General features: G+C 34.6%; 2 long non-coding RNA genes across 2 annotated transcripts; one reads left to right on the top strand and one right to left on the bottom strand.

The window, feature by feature from the left end:
- Nucleotides 1-2,405: 2,405 nt before the first annotated feature.
- Nucleotides 2,406-5,047, bottom strand: LOC148906421 (uncharacterized). The gene is made up of 2 exons (XR_016121361.1): nucleotides 4,671-5,047; nucleotides 2,406-3,019 (listed from the first exon to the last, which is right to left on the bottom strand). It is a non-coding gene; the product is annotated as an uncharacterized LOC148906421 (long non-coding RNA).
- A 5,084-nt stretch (nucleotides 5,048-10,131) lies between these two features.
- LOC148906420 (uncharacterized) lies at nucleotides 10,132-13,651 on the top strand. The gene is made up of 4 exons (XR_016121360.1): nucleotides 10,132-10,218; nucleotides 10,516-10,542; nucleotides 11,442-11,474; nucleotides 11,853-13,651. It is a non-coding gene; the product is annotated as an uncharacterized LOC148906420 (long non-coding RNA).
- The last annotated feature ends 309 nt before the right edge of the window (nucleotides 13,652-13,960 follow it).

Raw genomic sequence — 13,960 nt, 5'->3', positions numbered from 1 at the left:
GTGCAACAAATACACAACCAGCAGAAACTGGTGAAAGGTCTGATAGTGAATCAAGAAATGATTCAAAGAGTGATTCAGACAGTGATCCTGAGAGTGATGAGCATTGACTCTAGTACTGTTTGTTAAAAAATGTTTTGTTCTGCCCCAATGAAGGGAAGGGGTTTCAGTAGTTGTCAAAACACTCCACTTACGGGTTACTTTAATGAGACATTCCATGTACAAATTGATCGAACAGTTTCACAAAAACCTTTTGAATGTAAAGAGTGTTGATGTTTTCTGCAATGTAGGTACTACTTTAGATATAATAAGACAGGATATAACTGTAGATCGATAAAAATCCTACAGAATTAATTCCATTCATTCTATAACAAACTAGTAGCAATGATGAAGTTGAAAGATATAATGAAATTAAATCTGAAAAGATTTGTTCATATTCAATATATACATGTATTCTTCTTATATAGTGAGATATGATACTTAGCATGAACAATAGTATATAAATCATAAAGTGCATTAAAACAGGTCGTTGTCAAAAATACCATACAATATGGTGGTTTATAAATTATATTACCCATGATGAGGTGTAACAAACAATTTATTTTTATTGCAAATTTTAAAATAACTTGAATTAATATTCATAGCTTTTCTCAAGATCCCCCTATCTATCATTTTCAAATTTCAAGACCCCCCTCGCATTTGCTTAAAAAATTTCAGGGCCTCCCATTTTCTCCTCCACCCCCCCCCCCCCCCCCCCCCCCCCCCCTCCTGACAATCTAATGAATGCAGTCCCTTACAATCAATGATTAATGTTTAATGTACCCAATATTTACAGATAATGATAATAAATAAATATTCGAATAGAGAAATAATGACAGGGCACTGACTTCTGGCAATAACTATTATACAAGCTAAAAAAAAACAGAAGTCAGATTACTATAGGTATACTACACTAGTAGGTCGGAGTACAAGATTCTACAGTTTAGGAATAATAATATTAAATATAGGAGAAAATAAATCATAATCAATCATAATATCATAACATAATCTATCATAATATAACAATAAATTGCAAATGCATAGGTAGTCATTCTCCTCATAAATGATATAAAAAATCCCTTACGACTTTGCCCCACACGTTTTATAACTATTTACAGCATCTAAATTATTTTTTGTAATACAAGGATTGTACCTCCAACTATTTTACAAAATATAAAAATGACCCCCCCTTTCTAGTCTCTTTTGAAAAACTTACCCCCTTATCTAAAAACCACCCCCCCCCTCCTGACGATAACTAGAAGTCTATTATCACAAGTTGTTTATTCCAGCACCTTCTTGTTGCTAGTTAACTTGTTGAAGCCCCAGACACCCAAATCTTGATAATAATTAATATAGTGACAACTAAAATAATACAGTAATAAAATGATTATGATTATGATTATGGCCCTGTAGTTCAATGTGCAATTTATAACTTAGCAAATTGCTTACTATCAATCATGTGACTTTTTGGAGTTGACTGGGGAGCAAACAAGTGGTTGACTGAGGGGCAACTAGTGGATGTTAAGTCAAAACATGTCAAAATAAGTCCTCAAACTATTGTATTTGATATCAAACCAGAAAACAAGAGATCAAAACAACCTCCAGGATTCTACAAGCCATCAAAAAAGAGCTATTACAGGAAGTGACGTCTATTGATAGCAACCTATTGTCTCACAACACTGATCATACATGTATGTAAAGAAAAAGGAAGCATAACTTAATAAATAAATCACTTTTATTTAAGTGTCTAGTCGTTCTAGCGCTTTCGCACTAATTGGGGACACTTTTCACTCATACGCACTACCACTACATTTAATATTCTATGCACACAACGCTCAACTCACATGTTGATTTTCACTCGCATAATCTGTTATCATTTCATCGATTAGTAAGGCCCATGTGGAATGACTATATTTCAGGACATATTACAGAAGGTAAATAGATAGTGGGTTGGATAATAGTACCTTCCACATTTTTTCAACTTTTTATATGTCGAGTGAGATAGCAAAATTCTATTACAATGCTGGAAAAAGCACCTCAAATTTAGCACATTTGCCAAGTTTGAGGGTGATAGGTTAGAAAATGGCATGATATAGCTCTGTGAAGTTTAAATTTTATAGACAATTTGTACAGTGGGGGACAAGTTTTTGCTCCCACCATACAAACGTCTGTAAAATTTCGTGACTTGCTGAATGTCTATATTTTCCCCTGTTTTCAATATATCCCCAAACTTTATAAAAGTACTAATTTTGAGGTGCTTTTTCCAGCATTATCAATGGATTTTTGCTAAATAGTCCATGTAAAAGTTGAAAAAAGTGTGTAATAACGATGATAATAATAATAATAATAATAATAATAATAATAATAACAATAATAATAATACTGCCTTTATTGCATAAATAAAATACATATTTACCCTTAACTTACAATAAAACCTAAACTACATATAAATATAATTTAATATATAACTAGAATTCTAAAATCAAATTAACTATCTACAAACCTAATTCATACTCAAAAGGTAAACAATTCTTATAGCGTTCAGTGTTTATAACACACTTTTTTGTTCTGGAATTCCTAAGAATGTTATAACAGCAATTAAATCTAGGAACTTAATTCATATATAGTGGATGTTCAGGTAAAACTTTGATTCTCTTAAAGAGCCCATGTTGTTTGCAGAACATTATGAATATCTATACGTTGTGATATATACCTACGCTTATGACACCTATGCTATGCCATATGACATTTGTAAATGGACAAGTGCTGGGATTAGATCTTATTAACCGAGCGGGAGGTCTGTACGGGAAAATCTTGACTGAGGTCAAGATTATCCCGTACAGACCGACCAAGCTCGCTTGATAAGAGTGCTGGAATACCAGCTTCTCCGCTCATCTAGTGAACTTAAGCTTAAGGTGCCATTGATATCAGGTACATTTCAGGATCATCTCTTCAAGATAGTGCATCCAAGACATTTAATTCCCTTCCAAAAGACATAAGAAAGTTAAATGATCAGTAATTGTACAGTAATGATAAAACAAACAACAAAAAGAATATAAATTCACAATAAAAGATAAGGGAATGCGATTGAAAAACAATGAACATCTGTTATGTGTTTGAGCAAAACAGAATTTTTTAATAAGACTAAATTATTTCTTTTAATTTATTCTTTCCTAAGACTCCTTATCACAAACAGGCCCTTATTTAATATCACATAGTATTTCTTTAACATGCTTGTCATATCTGTTATTTGACTGAAATGTTATTCCCAGCAACTTAAGCTCCTTACATTGTGGTATCTGTTCAATAGAGTTGTAATCATCATTATTATCATTATAATCTCTTTACAATTTGATGTATTAAACTTGTCCAGTTAAGATACTCTTTGACGTAAACATCAGAGTTGTCAAAAATATTGCCATTACAAGTGATGCCTTACAGGTGATACAATAGTTGTGTCTTCAGCACGTCTTATGATTTTTTGATGCATGTGTTCGTTATCACTAATATGCAAATCATTAATAAATAAGTTGAACAGGTAAGGCCCACTAACACTTCCTTGGGTGGTAGCCCTATTAACCCACTTCCAGTCAGCTATATTCCCATTTGAAATAACCCGTTGTTGACGGCCAAAAAGACAATCTGTGATACCAATTTAATAGTGTAATTAATTAGTAAGGGTCTATATATTGATCAAAAGTACAATGGCTATCAAGATGTCATATAAATTGATAGTTTACTTTTTTGTTATATGATTTACTGTCACTCTCTATAAGTCTGGTTTTTTTCATGATTGATCAAAAATTCCAAGACTTTTATTAGTAACTTTTATTAACTCATTTAAAAGAAAAGTAAGGAAAGTAGATATTGATAATCTCATCTCAGAGAGATGTAAAAATTGTTATTTATGCAATACTTAGTGATTTTTTTAGTTGATGTATTTATTTATATTTTAGTTTTGTCTTTTTTGATAACATTCTTATTACATTATATTTTATCTGATATTTATTTTGCGGGTTTTTTTTTTTTTTTTTTACTTACTTATTTTTAAATTACATATGAAGGGTACATTGTAGATGGGATGGGAGGGAGTTTTATAATGTATAGATAGGTAGATAGGAAGATAGGTGTCCTCTATTAGCTCTATTAGTTCACAATTTAGACACATAAATAAAGTTATTATTATTATTATTATTATTATTATTATTGTTATTATTAGTGCCGAGCATTTAAACTAAAACACAAAGGACATCAGGCAACTTTCCAATGTCTTTATTATCTGCCCAAGTTATCTGGTAAATTGCTTAATCTGTTAAACAATAAACCTTAAAATATTACTTATAAACCTTTCACAAAATCATAAAAATCATTCCCAGAGTAAAAGTAGGTAGTAAATTTTAACACTATTTCGTTACACCTTTTATCCTTATAGTTCCGTTGTAATTCAAATTCCCTTCAAACATTACTCAGCTTACGAAATGAAACAAACATTACTTGAGTCTAAGTACTCACACTTAGGATAAAATCTCATTCGATATTTTGTTTGCTAGCAAAAAATTATAAGCAATTATTATATATGACATTGTAATACTTTATGAGTGTTGTATATCGTGTGTTGTCTGGGATGTTCTCACCTCATATTTTCGAAAAGACTCGATAACAAAATCAAATTCTTTTTCCATAACTTGACCAGTTAAATAGATTTGACATTCATTTCTTTACCCACATGAAAAAATTACGGTTAAAACACGCAGTGGTCGGCATACACATCCGTAAAAACTTAAATATTTCAGCAAGACTAGGGCAGGGCTCCAATATCTAAAGCATCCGCCATTTTCTTTTCCAAAATTTACGCGCTTTGCTTTACCACAGGAAAACCAATTCTATATTTCACCAAATGTACCAACGGCACCATCGGTATTACATTTGGTGAAGCTAAGGGGACCTTTTCCAAGTCCGTAGCACAGGAAAACCAATTCTTTATTTCACCAAATGCACCAACGGTACCGTCGGTATTACATTTGGTGAGGAGACCTTTGCCAAGTCCATGCCACAGGAATACCAAATCTATATTTCACCAAATGTACCATCGGTACCATCGGTATTACATTTGGTGAGGAGACCTTTAACAAGTACATGCCACAGGAATACCAAATCTATATTTCAGCAAATGTACTATCGGTACCGTCGGTATTACATTTGGTGAGGAGACCTTTAACAAGTACATGCCACAGGAATACCAAATCTATATTTCAGCAAATGTACTATCGGTACCGTCGGTATTACATTTGGTGAGGAGACCTTTACCAAGTACATGCCACAGGAATACCAAATCTATATTTCAGCAAATGTACTATCGGTACCGTCGGTATTACATTTGGTGAAGCTAAGGGGACTTTTTCCAAGTCCGTAACACAGGAAAACCAATTCTTTATTTCACCAAATGCACCAACGGTACCGTCGGTATAATAATAATAATAATAATAATAATAATAATAATAATAATAATTACATGTTTTACCAGGGTAAGCTCGTCAGCAAACAGCTGTTATCAAGGAGCGCCCTGGGGGCAACAAAAATTATCAACAAAATAATAAGATAATTAAATATATATATACTGTAAAATACTAAAATGTTAGTAAAAATCAATACAATTCATTAAAACATTTAAAAAATATCTTTGAGATTAGACTTAAATAATAATAAAGAATTAATCTCTTTAAGAGAGCTAGGTAGACTATTGTAAATGATAGCTCCAGAATAATAAAACGTTTTCTTGGCTGATTCAGTCCTAACTTTTGGTATGATAATATTTAAACCATTTTGTCTAGTATTATAGCCATGTGAGACATAATTAAAGTAACCATTAAAAATCTCAGGTGCAATGCCATTTAAGCACTTAAAAATAAAAATAAGCTTATGAATTGAACATCTATTTCGAAGACTCTTCCAGCCCAATTTATCTATCACCTTATCATGGTCTAAGCTACAATCCTTTAAAATTATTCGGCCAGCTTTCGTTTGTAAATGATCTAAAGAGACATTAATAGAAGCAGCCAAATTGATATTCCATGTAAAATCACAATAATCTAATTTTGGTAAAACCATAGTGGTATAGATTTTGTTAGCTGCATACGTAGTGAGACTATTTCTCAATCTACTCAGTAAGCCAAGCTGACTTGAAACTTTCTTTATAAGTCTGTGGACATGTTCTTTAAAGGATAGCGATTGGTCTAGGTATACTCCTAAATACTTATAAAAGCTCTTACGTTCAAGAATATCGTTATCTAAATAAACATCAAAGTTTAAATTAGAGTCAATTTGATTAAGTTTCATATGAGTTCCAAATACCACATATTTGGTTTTCTTGGGGTGGATGTAGAGATCATTTAACTTTGACCAATCAGCAAGGTTTTTAAGCTCGTTGTTTAGCTTTTGAGTTAACTGAGCCATGTTTGGGGCAGAGCAGTAAATAACGGTATCATCAGCATACATCAGTATTTTAGTGTTTTGTAAACAATTCGGAAGATCTGAAACATAAAGAGAAAACAACAAAGGGCCTAATACGGATCCTTGTGGTACTCCAGAAACCATAACTTGAGGATCTGACAATGAACCACCAAGAAATACTGACTGGGTACGATTTTTAAGATATTCGGCCATCCAACGTTGCTCTTTATCACAGATACCAAGTAGCTTCAGTTTTTCTAGTAAGGTAGCATGCTCAATAGTGTCAAACGCCTTTCGATAATCTACAAATACCGCACCTGTTATTACATTTGGTGAGGAGACCTTTGCCAAGTCCATGCCACAGGAATACCAAATCTATATTTCACCAAGTGTACCATCGGTACCATCGGTATTACATTTGGTGAGGGGACCTATACCAAGTCCGTACCACAGGAAGACCAATTCTGTTTGTTACATGTCTTGAAAAGGTCCCCCCACCAAAAGCATACCGATGGTACACTTGGTGATAATGAATTTGTAGTTAACCACGTTAAGACCAATTCTACATTTCACCGAACGGTACCATCGGTATTACATTTGGTGAGGGGACCTTTACCAAGTCCGTACCACAGGAAGACCAAATCTATGTTTCACCAAATGTACCAACGGTACCATCGGTATTACATTTCGTAAGGGGCCCCATGCCAAGTCTGCTAAGTTTTTTTTGAAGTACTTTTAAGTTTAAAAACTTCAAATACTACGTAATTCATTTATAAACGTTACGTAACAACCAACTTTGTTAATTATATGCGCATTTCTTGCATATAAATTACTTTCACCATCTGTACCGTAGGTAAAATACTTTTGCCGTCGGTATCAGATCGTCTATTTTGGACAACCCTCACTAATTTACTTCTCAGCGACTTATAACTACAAGCTGCAAGTGTTTTGTCTTGGGCCGCTAGCATTCCACAATACAGTGCCTCTATATTTAATTGAGTTCTTCATGAATCTTGTGGCACAACTAGATTATTCGAAGCTCGAAGAGAATTATTAGATTCACGCTTCTGTACAACATCGAAAGAGGTCTTTCGTAATATATCATTATGTCCCCTATGTAAAAACTTGATTAAAGCTATTTCATATTTGTGAAATATGGTAAACCAGTTAGCATGTTTTGAAACATCTACTGAGCTCATATCTCTAGGTAAGTTATAATCCTAGCAGCCCGACAGTGTAATCATTCTAAAGAATAATACTAGTTATCTAAGTTACAACACCCTCCCAACACTACCAGACCAAGAACTTTTTAGCTTTCTTGAGTTTTTTTCGTCTGCCAATGCAAAACATGAAGCCATAATTTGGCTTGTAAAAAAGAAAAGCTTACAATTTGCAAGCGTTGCTAGGCATCTGAACTACCAATCATACTCTAGTATTTCGATCTTTTGAATTATGGAAAAAAGCCCTCATTCATTAGCCAATCAGCATCGAGTAATTTATCACTGTATGTGATATGAATGAATGAAGCCTTTATTTAAAATTAAACTAAGTAAATAAAGCCAGGTTAGTCCCTTCAGAGCTAATTAAAACTCTGCTATCCATGGGAGCCCTGGCAAATATTTACAAAAATAAATAAATACAAATAATATCAAAAGTTAATACAAAAGTTACGTCACATACATATGTATAAAATATATATTTAAAAAAACATGGAAATTACATCATTCTTACATATTCAAATTCATCAACTCATTTTAAGCCAAAAATAACTGCGATCCCCGGCGATCCCCCATACGGTTCGCAAGTTATTTGGAATTTCGTGCACTCGACTACACTCGATATGAAGACATTAAAAAAGTGGGTTGATGAGATGGCATAAAAAGATCCCCATGGAATACATTTCAAAGGATTTAACATCTTTGATTGGAAGTAATATTTCAAAGCCGACAATGAGAACTGGACGGGATTTCAAGTCCGAAGCAATTAGTTCCAGTCCTCGGCGCAGTCGAGTCCCGTCCAGTCCGGTATTGGACTGGCTTTGAAATGACTTCTCATGCTCATTATTTATTTGACTTGGAGTAACTGGAACAAAATTAATTAAGTCCTACTGAATTAATTTTGTTCCAGTTACTACAGACTGAATTCAGTCCTTTCACATGACTTTACCAGGTTTCAAGTAACATCATGTGACCCGAAAATAGCTCATTGATTGCCTGGTTTCCTCATGAATTATTAATGTATATGAGAAAAGGCATTAATTTACTATATTAAAACAACAGGGAAAACTTGTTTCTACATATGGGAAAGTGCTTTGGAAGCACTGATGAAAATGGCCTAACCAGCAGGATGCCTGTGGACAAAATGCCATTTGGGCTTATATCACATAACTTGAAGTTTAGCAGTTTGGATAATGCTGGAACACTTCAGTCCCGGGATGATTACAAAAGCTGAATGGAAACAATGTATGCCAAGTTTGGCCAGTCATGGGCAGCTCTTCACCTTGGACCTATGTGGTCGTACGTTGAAGCCACTAAAGAAAACACAAAAGTGCTCATGTTCCCATAATGGCTCTTGAGGAGTCAGGAATATGAAGCGTGTGTTCTGGAATATGATCGCCTGTCTAGACCATTGAAAGCAGTATCAATTTCTGTAATCGAAGATCAGTTCTAAGAGAGAAACTATAGTCGTGTTAAAGAACTACGCGCCTGATCAATGGCTTCGGCTTTTAAATTATTTTGCAAGCTGTTCCGATTCAGATCACTTGATGATATATTTTTCGGTATTTTGTTATTAAGGTATTTTGGCTCTGAAAGCTACTTCAAACAAATACCAGTTACATATAAGGCTGCGTTAATAATGTATGGCAGGGAGAGGGGGTGGGGGTGGTGGGGGGGAGGGGGGGCAGGTGAAAATTTGAAATGTCCAGAATAATTCTCAACAACCCCACCCCACCCCCTCCTCCTTAAAGTCATACAAAAAAATACGAACCCCCTAAGCAAGGCTTGTAGCTTCTTCCAAACATTGTGCATCTCCCCCATTGTTCTGATAAAAATTTGCCCATTCCCCCTCTTTTCCATACCAAAATCCCCCCCCCCCCCCCCCCCCAATTTCACCTGCCCCACCCTCTGCCATACATTATGAACGCAACCTAAGTTTATTTGAGTTTTGATTTTGTTATTAAGACTAATAAAATGATGAAAATAAATTTTTAAAACAAGTGCATTTTTGACATTCACTTGAGATTGATCGTATTTCAATTTCTAACTCACTCGTAAATGAACATTTTCTTTTAGAAACTGTTTATTACTTTAAAAACATAGATTAACCAAGGGAATTATGAAGAATCAAGCAATTCTGAGAGAAATCCTGAGCAAAGGTTAGTCTGTATCGTTAGCCCTCAACCAAAACACTGTACGTATATAATAGGCTCCTAGCTAGCTAGGGATAGTGTTGATGAACGAAGTGAGATTGAAAAAGAGTGGATGTTATGCAAATCCGCGGACCATTCCTAAACGGACAAGTTGTTAAATATTCGTGGTTGAAGTTCTCAGTTCTCGTCGACGATTTGGAGGCGGCCGACAGGACCCTGGGGACGAGGTTGGAACCAACGAAATTTATGGTGGGTACCCTGTGGCCAAACTAATGTTAACAGGAACGAACAAGGACCCATTGTTGGAATCAAGTTTTCGAGATCGACAAAGTGTATTCTTTCCCTTCAAAAAATGGGATTAGGTAGGTGAAATAGCCAGAGTATTCCATGGTCGATACATAGTCTATTTCTTGCCAAATTGCAATGGGTAATTCAAATTCAATTGAAAATCAAGTTGATTTTGTAAAGCGCTTATGTACATATCCAGATTAAACACGCGCTATATAAATACATTATTATTATTAATTGATTTTAGCTAACCGACAATTATACTAACTGATAATGATTACTGAAGAGCACTGCTCGTATACTGTATGCATGGCTCATATGGATTAATTTTGTAAGCTTACGAAATGTTGTGTTCTGTACTTGTTTTACAGGGCAATCAGCCAACGCTTCCATACAACGTAAGTCTATATACGATATATTTTTCATTCACGATATAGTGAAAATATATATAAACTATTGAACGGCGGAATCTACCGCTATAAGGAAAGCGAGGTGTTTTGTAATCACACTATGATAAGCTATAAGTTTAAATTTCAGGCCAACTTCTTAGATGCCTTTGCAGTTGCAATTGTTTTTCGTATCTGATTCTGTAGACAGTTGCAAGTCAGTATCAACACAGAACCAAACTAAAAATGACCTGACAAAACTTTAAAAATTGATTTAAATTAGCTGCATATCACTTCGCTAAAGCGTATCGATAATTTACTGTTAGAAAATCCAAAGACTTTGAATATTAGCCAAGTTTCTTCGTGGATGATAAAAGGACTCGTTTCTTGAAAACCATGTAGTTTTTCTTGGAAGTCACGCCTCTCTACACATGCTCATATACAAACTTTACGATCACGTTTCATATATAGAGGTCGACGATGTTCTAACCTTTTTCACAAGAATCCTTTAATAATTTAGTTAAATACTCCGTAAAAAATTGGAATAAATGAAAATAAAATAAGCTTTTAAGTTGTGATGTATTTCCGCTTCCAAATGCTCACCAAAAAATCCGCTAAAATAAAGCGATAAATGGTTTACTCGCGAATGATTTGACTTGCATTTGAAACAATAATATAGTAGAACTCTAGACAACAAATTCTGTGACCACGAAAAAGTAATAAGCATTGTTAAAACTTTACTATAACTTATTTTTGTTTTGGACCCAGAAGTCGTTTTTCCGTACGATTGAAGTCATTATATAAAACTTCCATAAAATAGCAACAACTTTGACAAAACACAGAGTTACGTGTGTCATCGCTTTTTTAAGATTTATTTTTGAATAGCTCTAATCAAATATTTTCTTTTTTAGTTGAGGCTTCGAGATACATATCTTCACCGGATGGTAAGAAAAAACAGTTTACTACTAATGAATAAATTATTAGTGGTAGGGGGGAAAATGACACTTGATACCCGACTCACTCCTCCTCTAAATACATACGGTAAACATAGTGAGAGATCACATATTGGTAGATGAGTGTCTGATTCGTTTAATGATTGAATAATCATGAAGATGGTGATAATAATGATGATAATAATAATCAGTTTACAGATGAGTTTTAGTACATACATTGATTACAGATATTTTGGCTGGTAATTGACGGCTTTCTTTTGATGATTCTATAATCATCATCATAGCCTGTAACCATCATCATCATCATTATCATAGTGATTATCATGGTCATAATCATCATGCATCATAAACGACATATTCTTTTTACAGATGACTTTAGAGAACTACCACCAGAATGTCTTGACAAATTCATTGCTGAACAACTTCAGCCAGATGAAGCCTTTAAGAGGGCGTCTCTGTAACAGCGTGCCACTCGATCTAGGCTCGAAAAATAGATTTCTTTTATGTTCCTATCATCGAAAGTACTATCTATCCTCACTACAAAATTGCAGTTAGAATTGTTCTAAATTCTTTTTTCCACCCGCTATGCGAATTTTTGTCCATCGACCCCAAATCAATGAAAGACGCCGATTTTCGAGGTCGGCCGAGGGCTATTTTCAAAGTCTGTTTTCTCGGGTTTCTCTGCACATAAAAGCTAATTTTTCTATCCAGAACTTTAGTCTAGTGTAACTTCTGCATAAAAACAGTAATAGTTTTTTTTGGAATGCGCGAATTCTGAAAAATAATCCTAACTGATCGAGACTACTGAAAGCGTGACATGGAAAGCTAAGATTATGAGACCTCGAATATTGCATATTTCTCATTTGTGGCACCTAATCCAGCCCTAAAATATCATTCAACCTTGAGATAAGAAGCTCTTTTATAGATGTGTGCAATAAAATTTGCGGCACTTTGCGTTTCTACGAAATAAGCTAAGTTTCAAATTGTTCTATTTTCAGTTATTTCCTTGCGTGACACGACAGGCCGTTGGGTCTGTGATGGCTACTTCTTTGCTCATTATCCTCAATACCAATACCTAAAATATAATATGATGAATTAAAAACCTTAACTTTACAATATTTGTTCCATTATAAAAGATTTCAATGATCTACGGCTTCATTTAATAGTGTTTCAATAAGCTGTTTTGAAATTTCATCGCACAGTAATTGTTTTAATTTGCATATCTCGAGGTCGGGAGGTCAATCGCTATTTGTTTTTTTAATTGTAGTAAAGAAATTCTCGCTTTATCTCGAAACATACTAAAGAGATCCAAAACTGAGAACTGTTCTTGTTTGTAGAGCTGAATATTTCTAGTTTTTTTAGTTGAAGGTAACATATCATTCATATCATTGTAAGTAAAGGATGTACTTGCCCGCGTTAGTAGCGTTATTCACTGTGTTATTGATCAACTCTATACTTATATTAGTAGTACTTGGAATACTGAATCTATGTCTTTGTACTAAATACCAGTGAGTTAGACTAGGACGTCTAAATTGAAGACTCTTGCAAAAAAAAAAAAAAAAAAAAAAAAAAAAAAAAAAAAAAAGAAAAAAGAAAACAAAATAACAATGCATAATAATTTTTTTTTATACATCTTTTAAATATAATACAAATAACCATTATTACAAATAAAAATATATATCTAAGAGCGAAATTCAGTCAGAGAGAAATGAAACTATATACGATGGGCTCCGCCGACAACCAGACGAAGCTTCTTATATATCACTTGTTCAAGAGACATCTTCAACACTTAGCATGAGCTGGGCTCTAAAACCAAGAACCGGATCGAGCTGCTCGTTTTACTGAAAATGTGCGGTCGTATTTGACAGCAAAGTTTAACCTGGGTGAGAGGACTGGTAGAAAAGCAGACCCTGAACAAGTTGCCGCGGAAATGCGGTGCGCGAGAAATGAGAACGATGAAAGGCGCTTTGAAAGAGAAGAATGGCTATCGAAGACCCAGATTGCAGGATTCTTTTCACGTCCTTCCACTTCGTGAAAAAAATCCACAGTACGAGATATTACCGTGACCAGTCCTCAGGAAAATGTACGATCTTTGGTAGAAGAGGAAGACATTCAGGATGTAATACCAGAGTCAGAACGTATGAATCTGTTCAAGGGCGGATCCAGGACGGGGGGGGGGGGGGGGGGGGCAAAGGGGGGCTGAAGCCCCCCCTTCAGCAGAAAAAAACGATGCTTTTTTATAATGTTTTCCGTTGTGTTGACGGAAGAAACTCAATTACACTCCCCCCCCCCCCCCCCCTGCTGTTACGAGAAATTGATCATGAGCATAGCATATTGGCCTGCAACACCCCATTATGTCACGTACGATCTTTGCGCCTACTATATCAAAGAAACAAGATCTCAGCCTTCAATGTTGCAATGCTGAAAAAAATACTTAATCACTTTAAAGTACAGTTTAGATCTAAAGGCCTTAAGGC

This window comes from Actinia tenebrosa, unplaced genomic scaffold (assembly GCF_029948245.1).
Source record: "Actinia tenebrosa isolate PJP-AT-01 unplaced genomic scaffold, QUT_ActTen_1.0 PGA_scaffold5__44_contigs__length_20552954, whole genome shotgun sequence".
NCBI classification, from domain to species: domain Eukaryota; kingdom Metazoa; phylum Cnidaria; class Anthozoa; order Actiniaria; family Actiniidae; genus Actinia; species Actinia tenebrosa.
The sequence above is the reverse complement of the archived record's forward strand: the minus strand, read 5'-3'. Positions and strand labels throughout refer to the sequence as shown.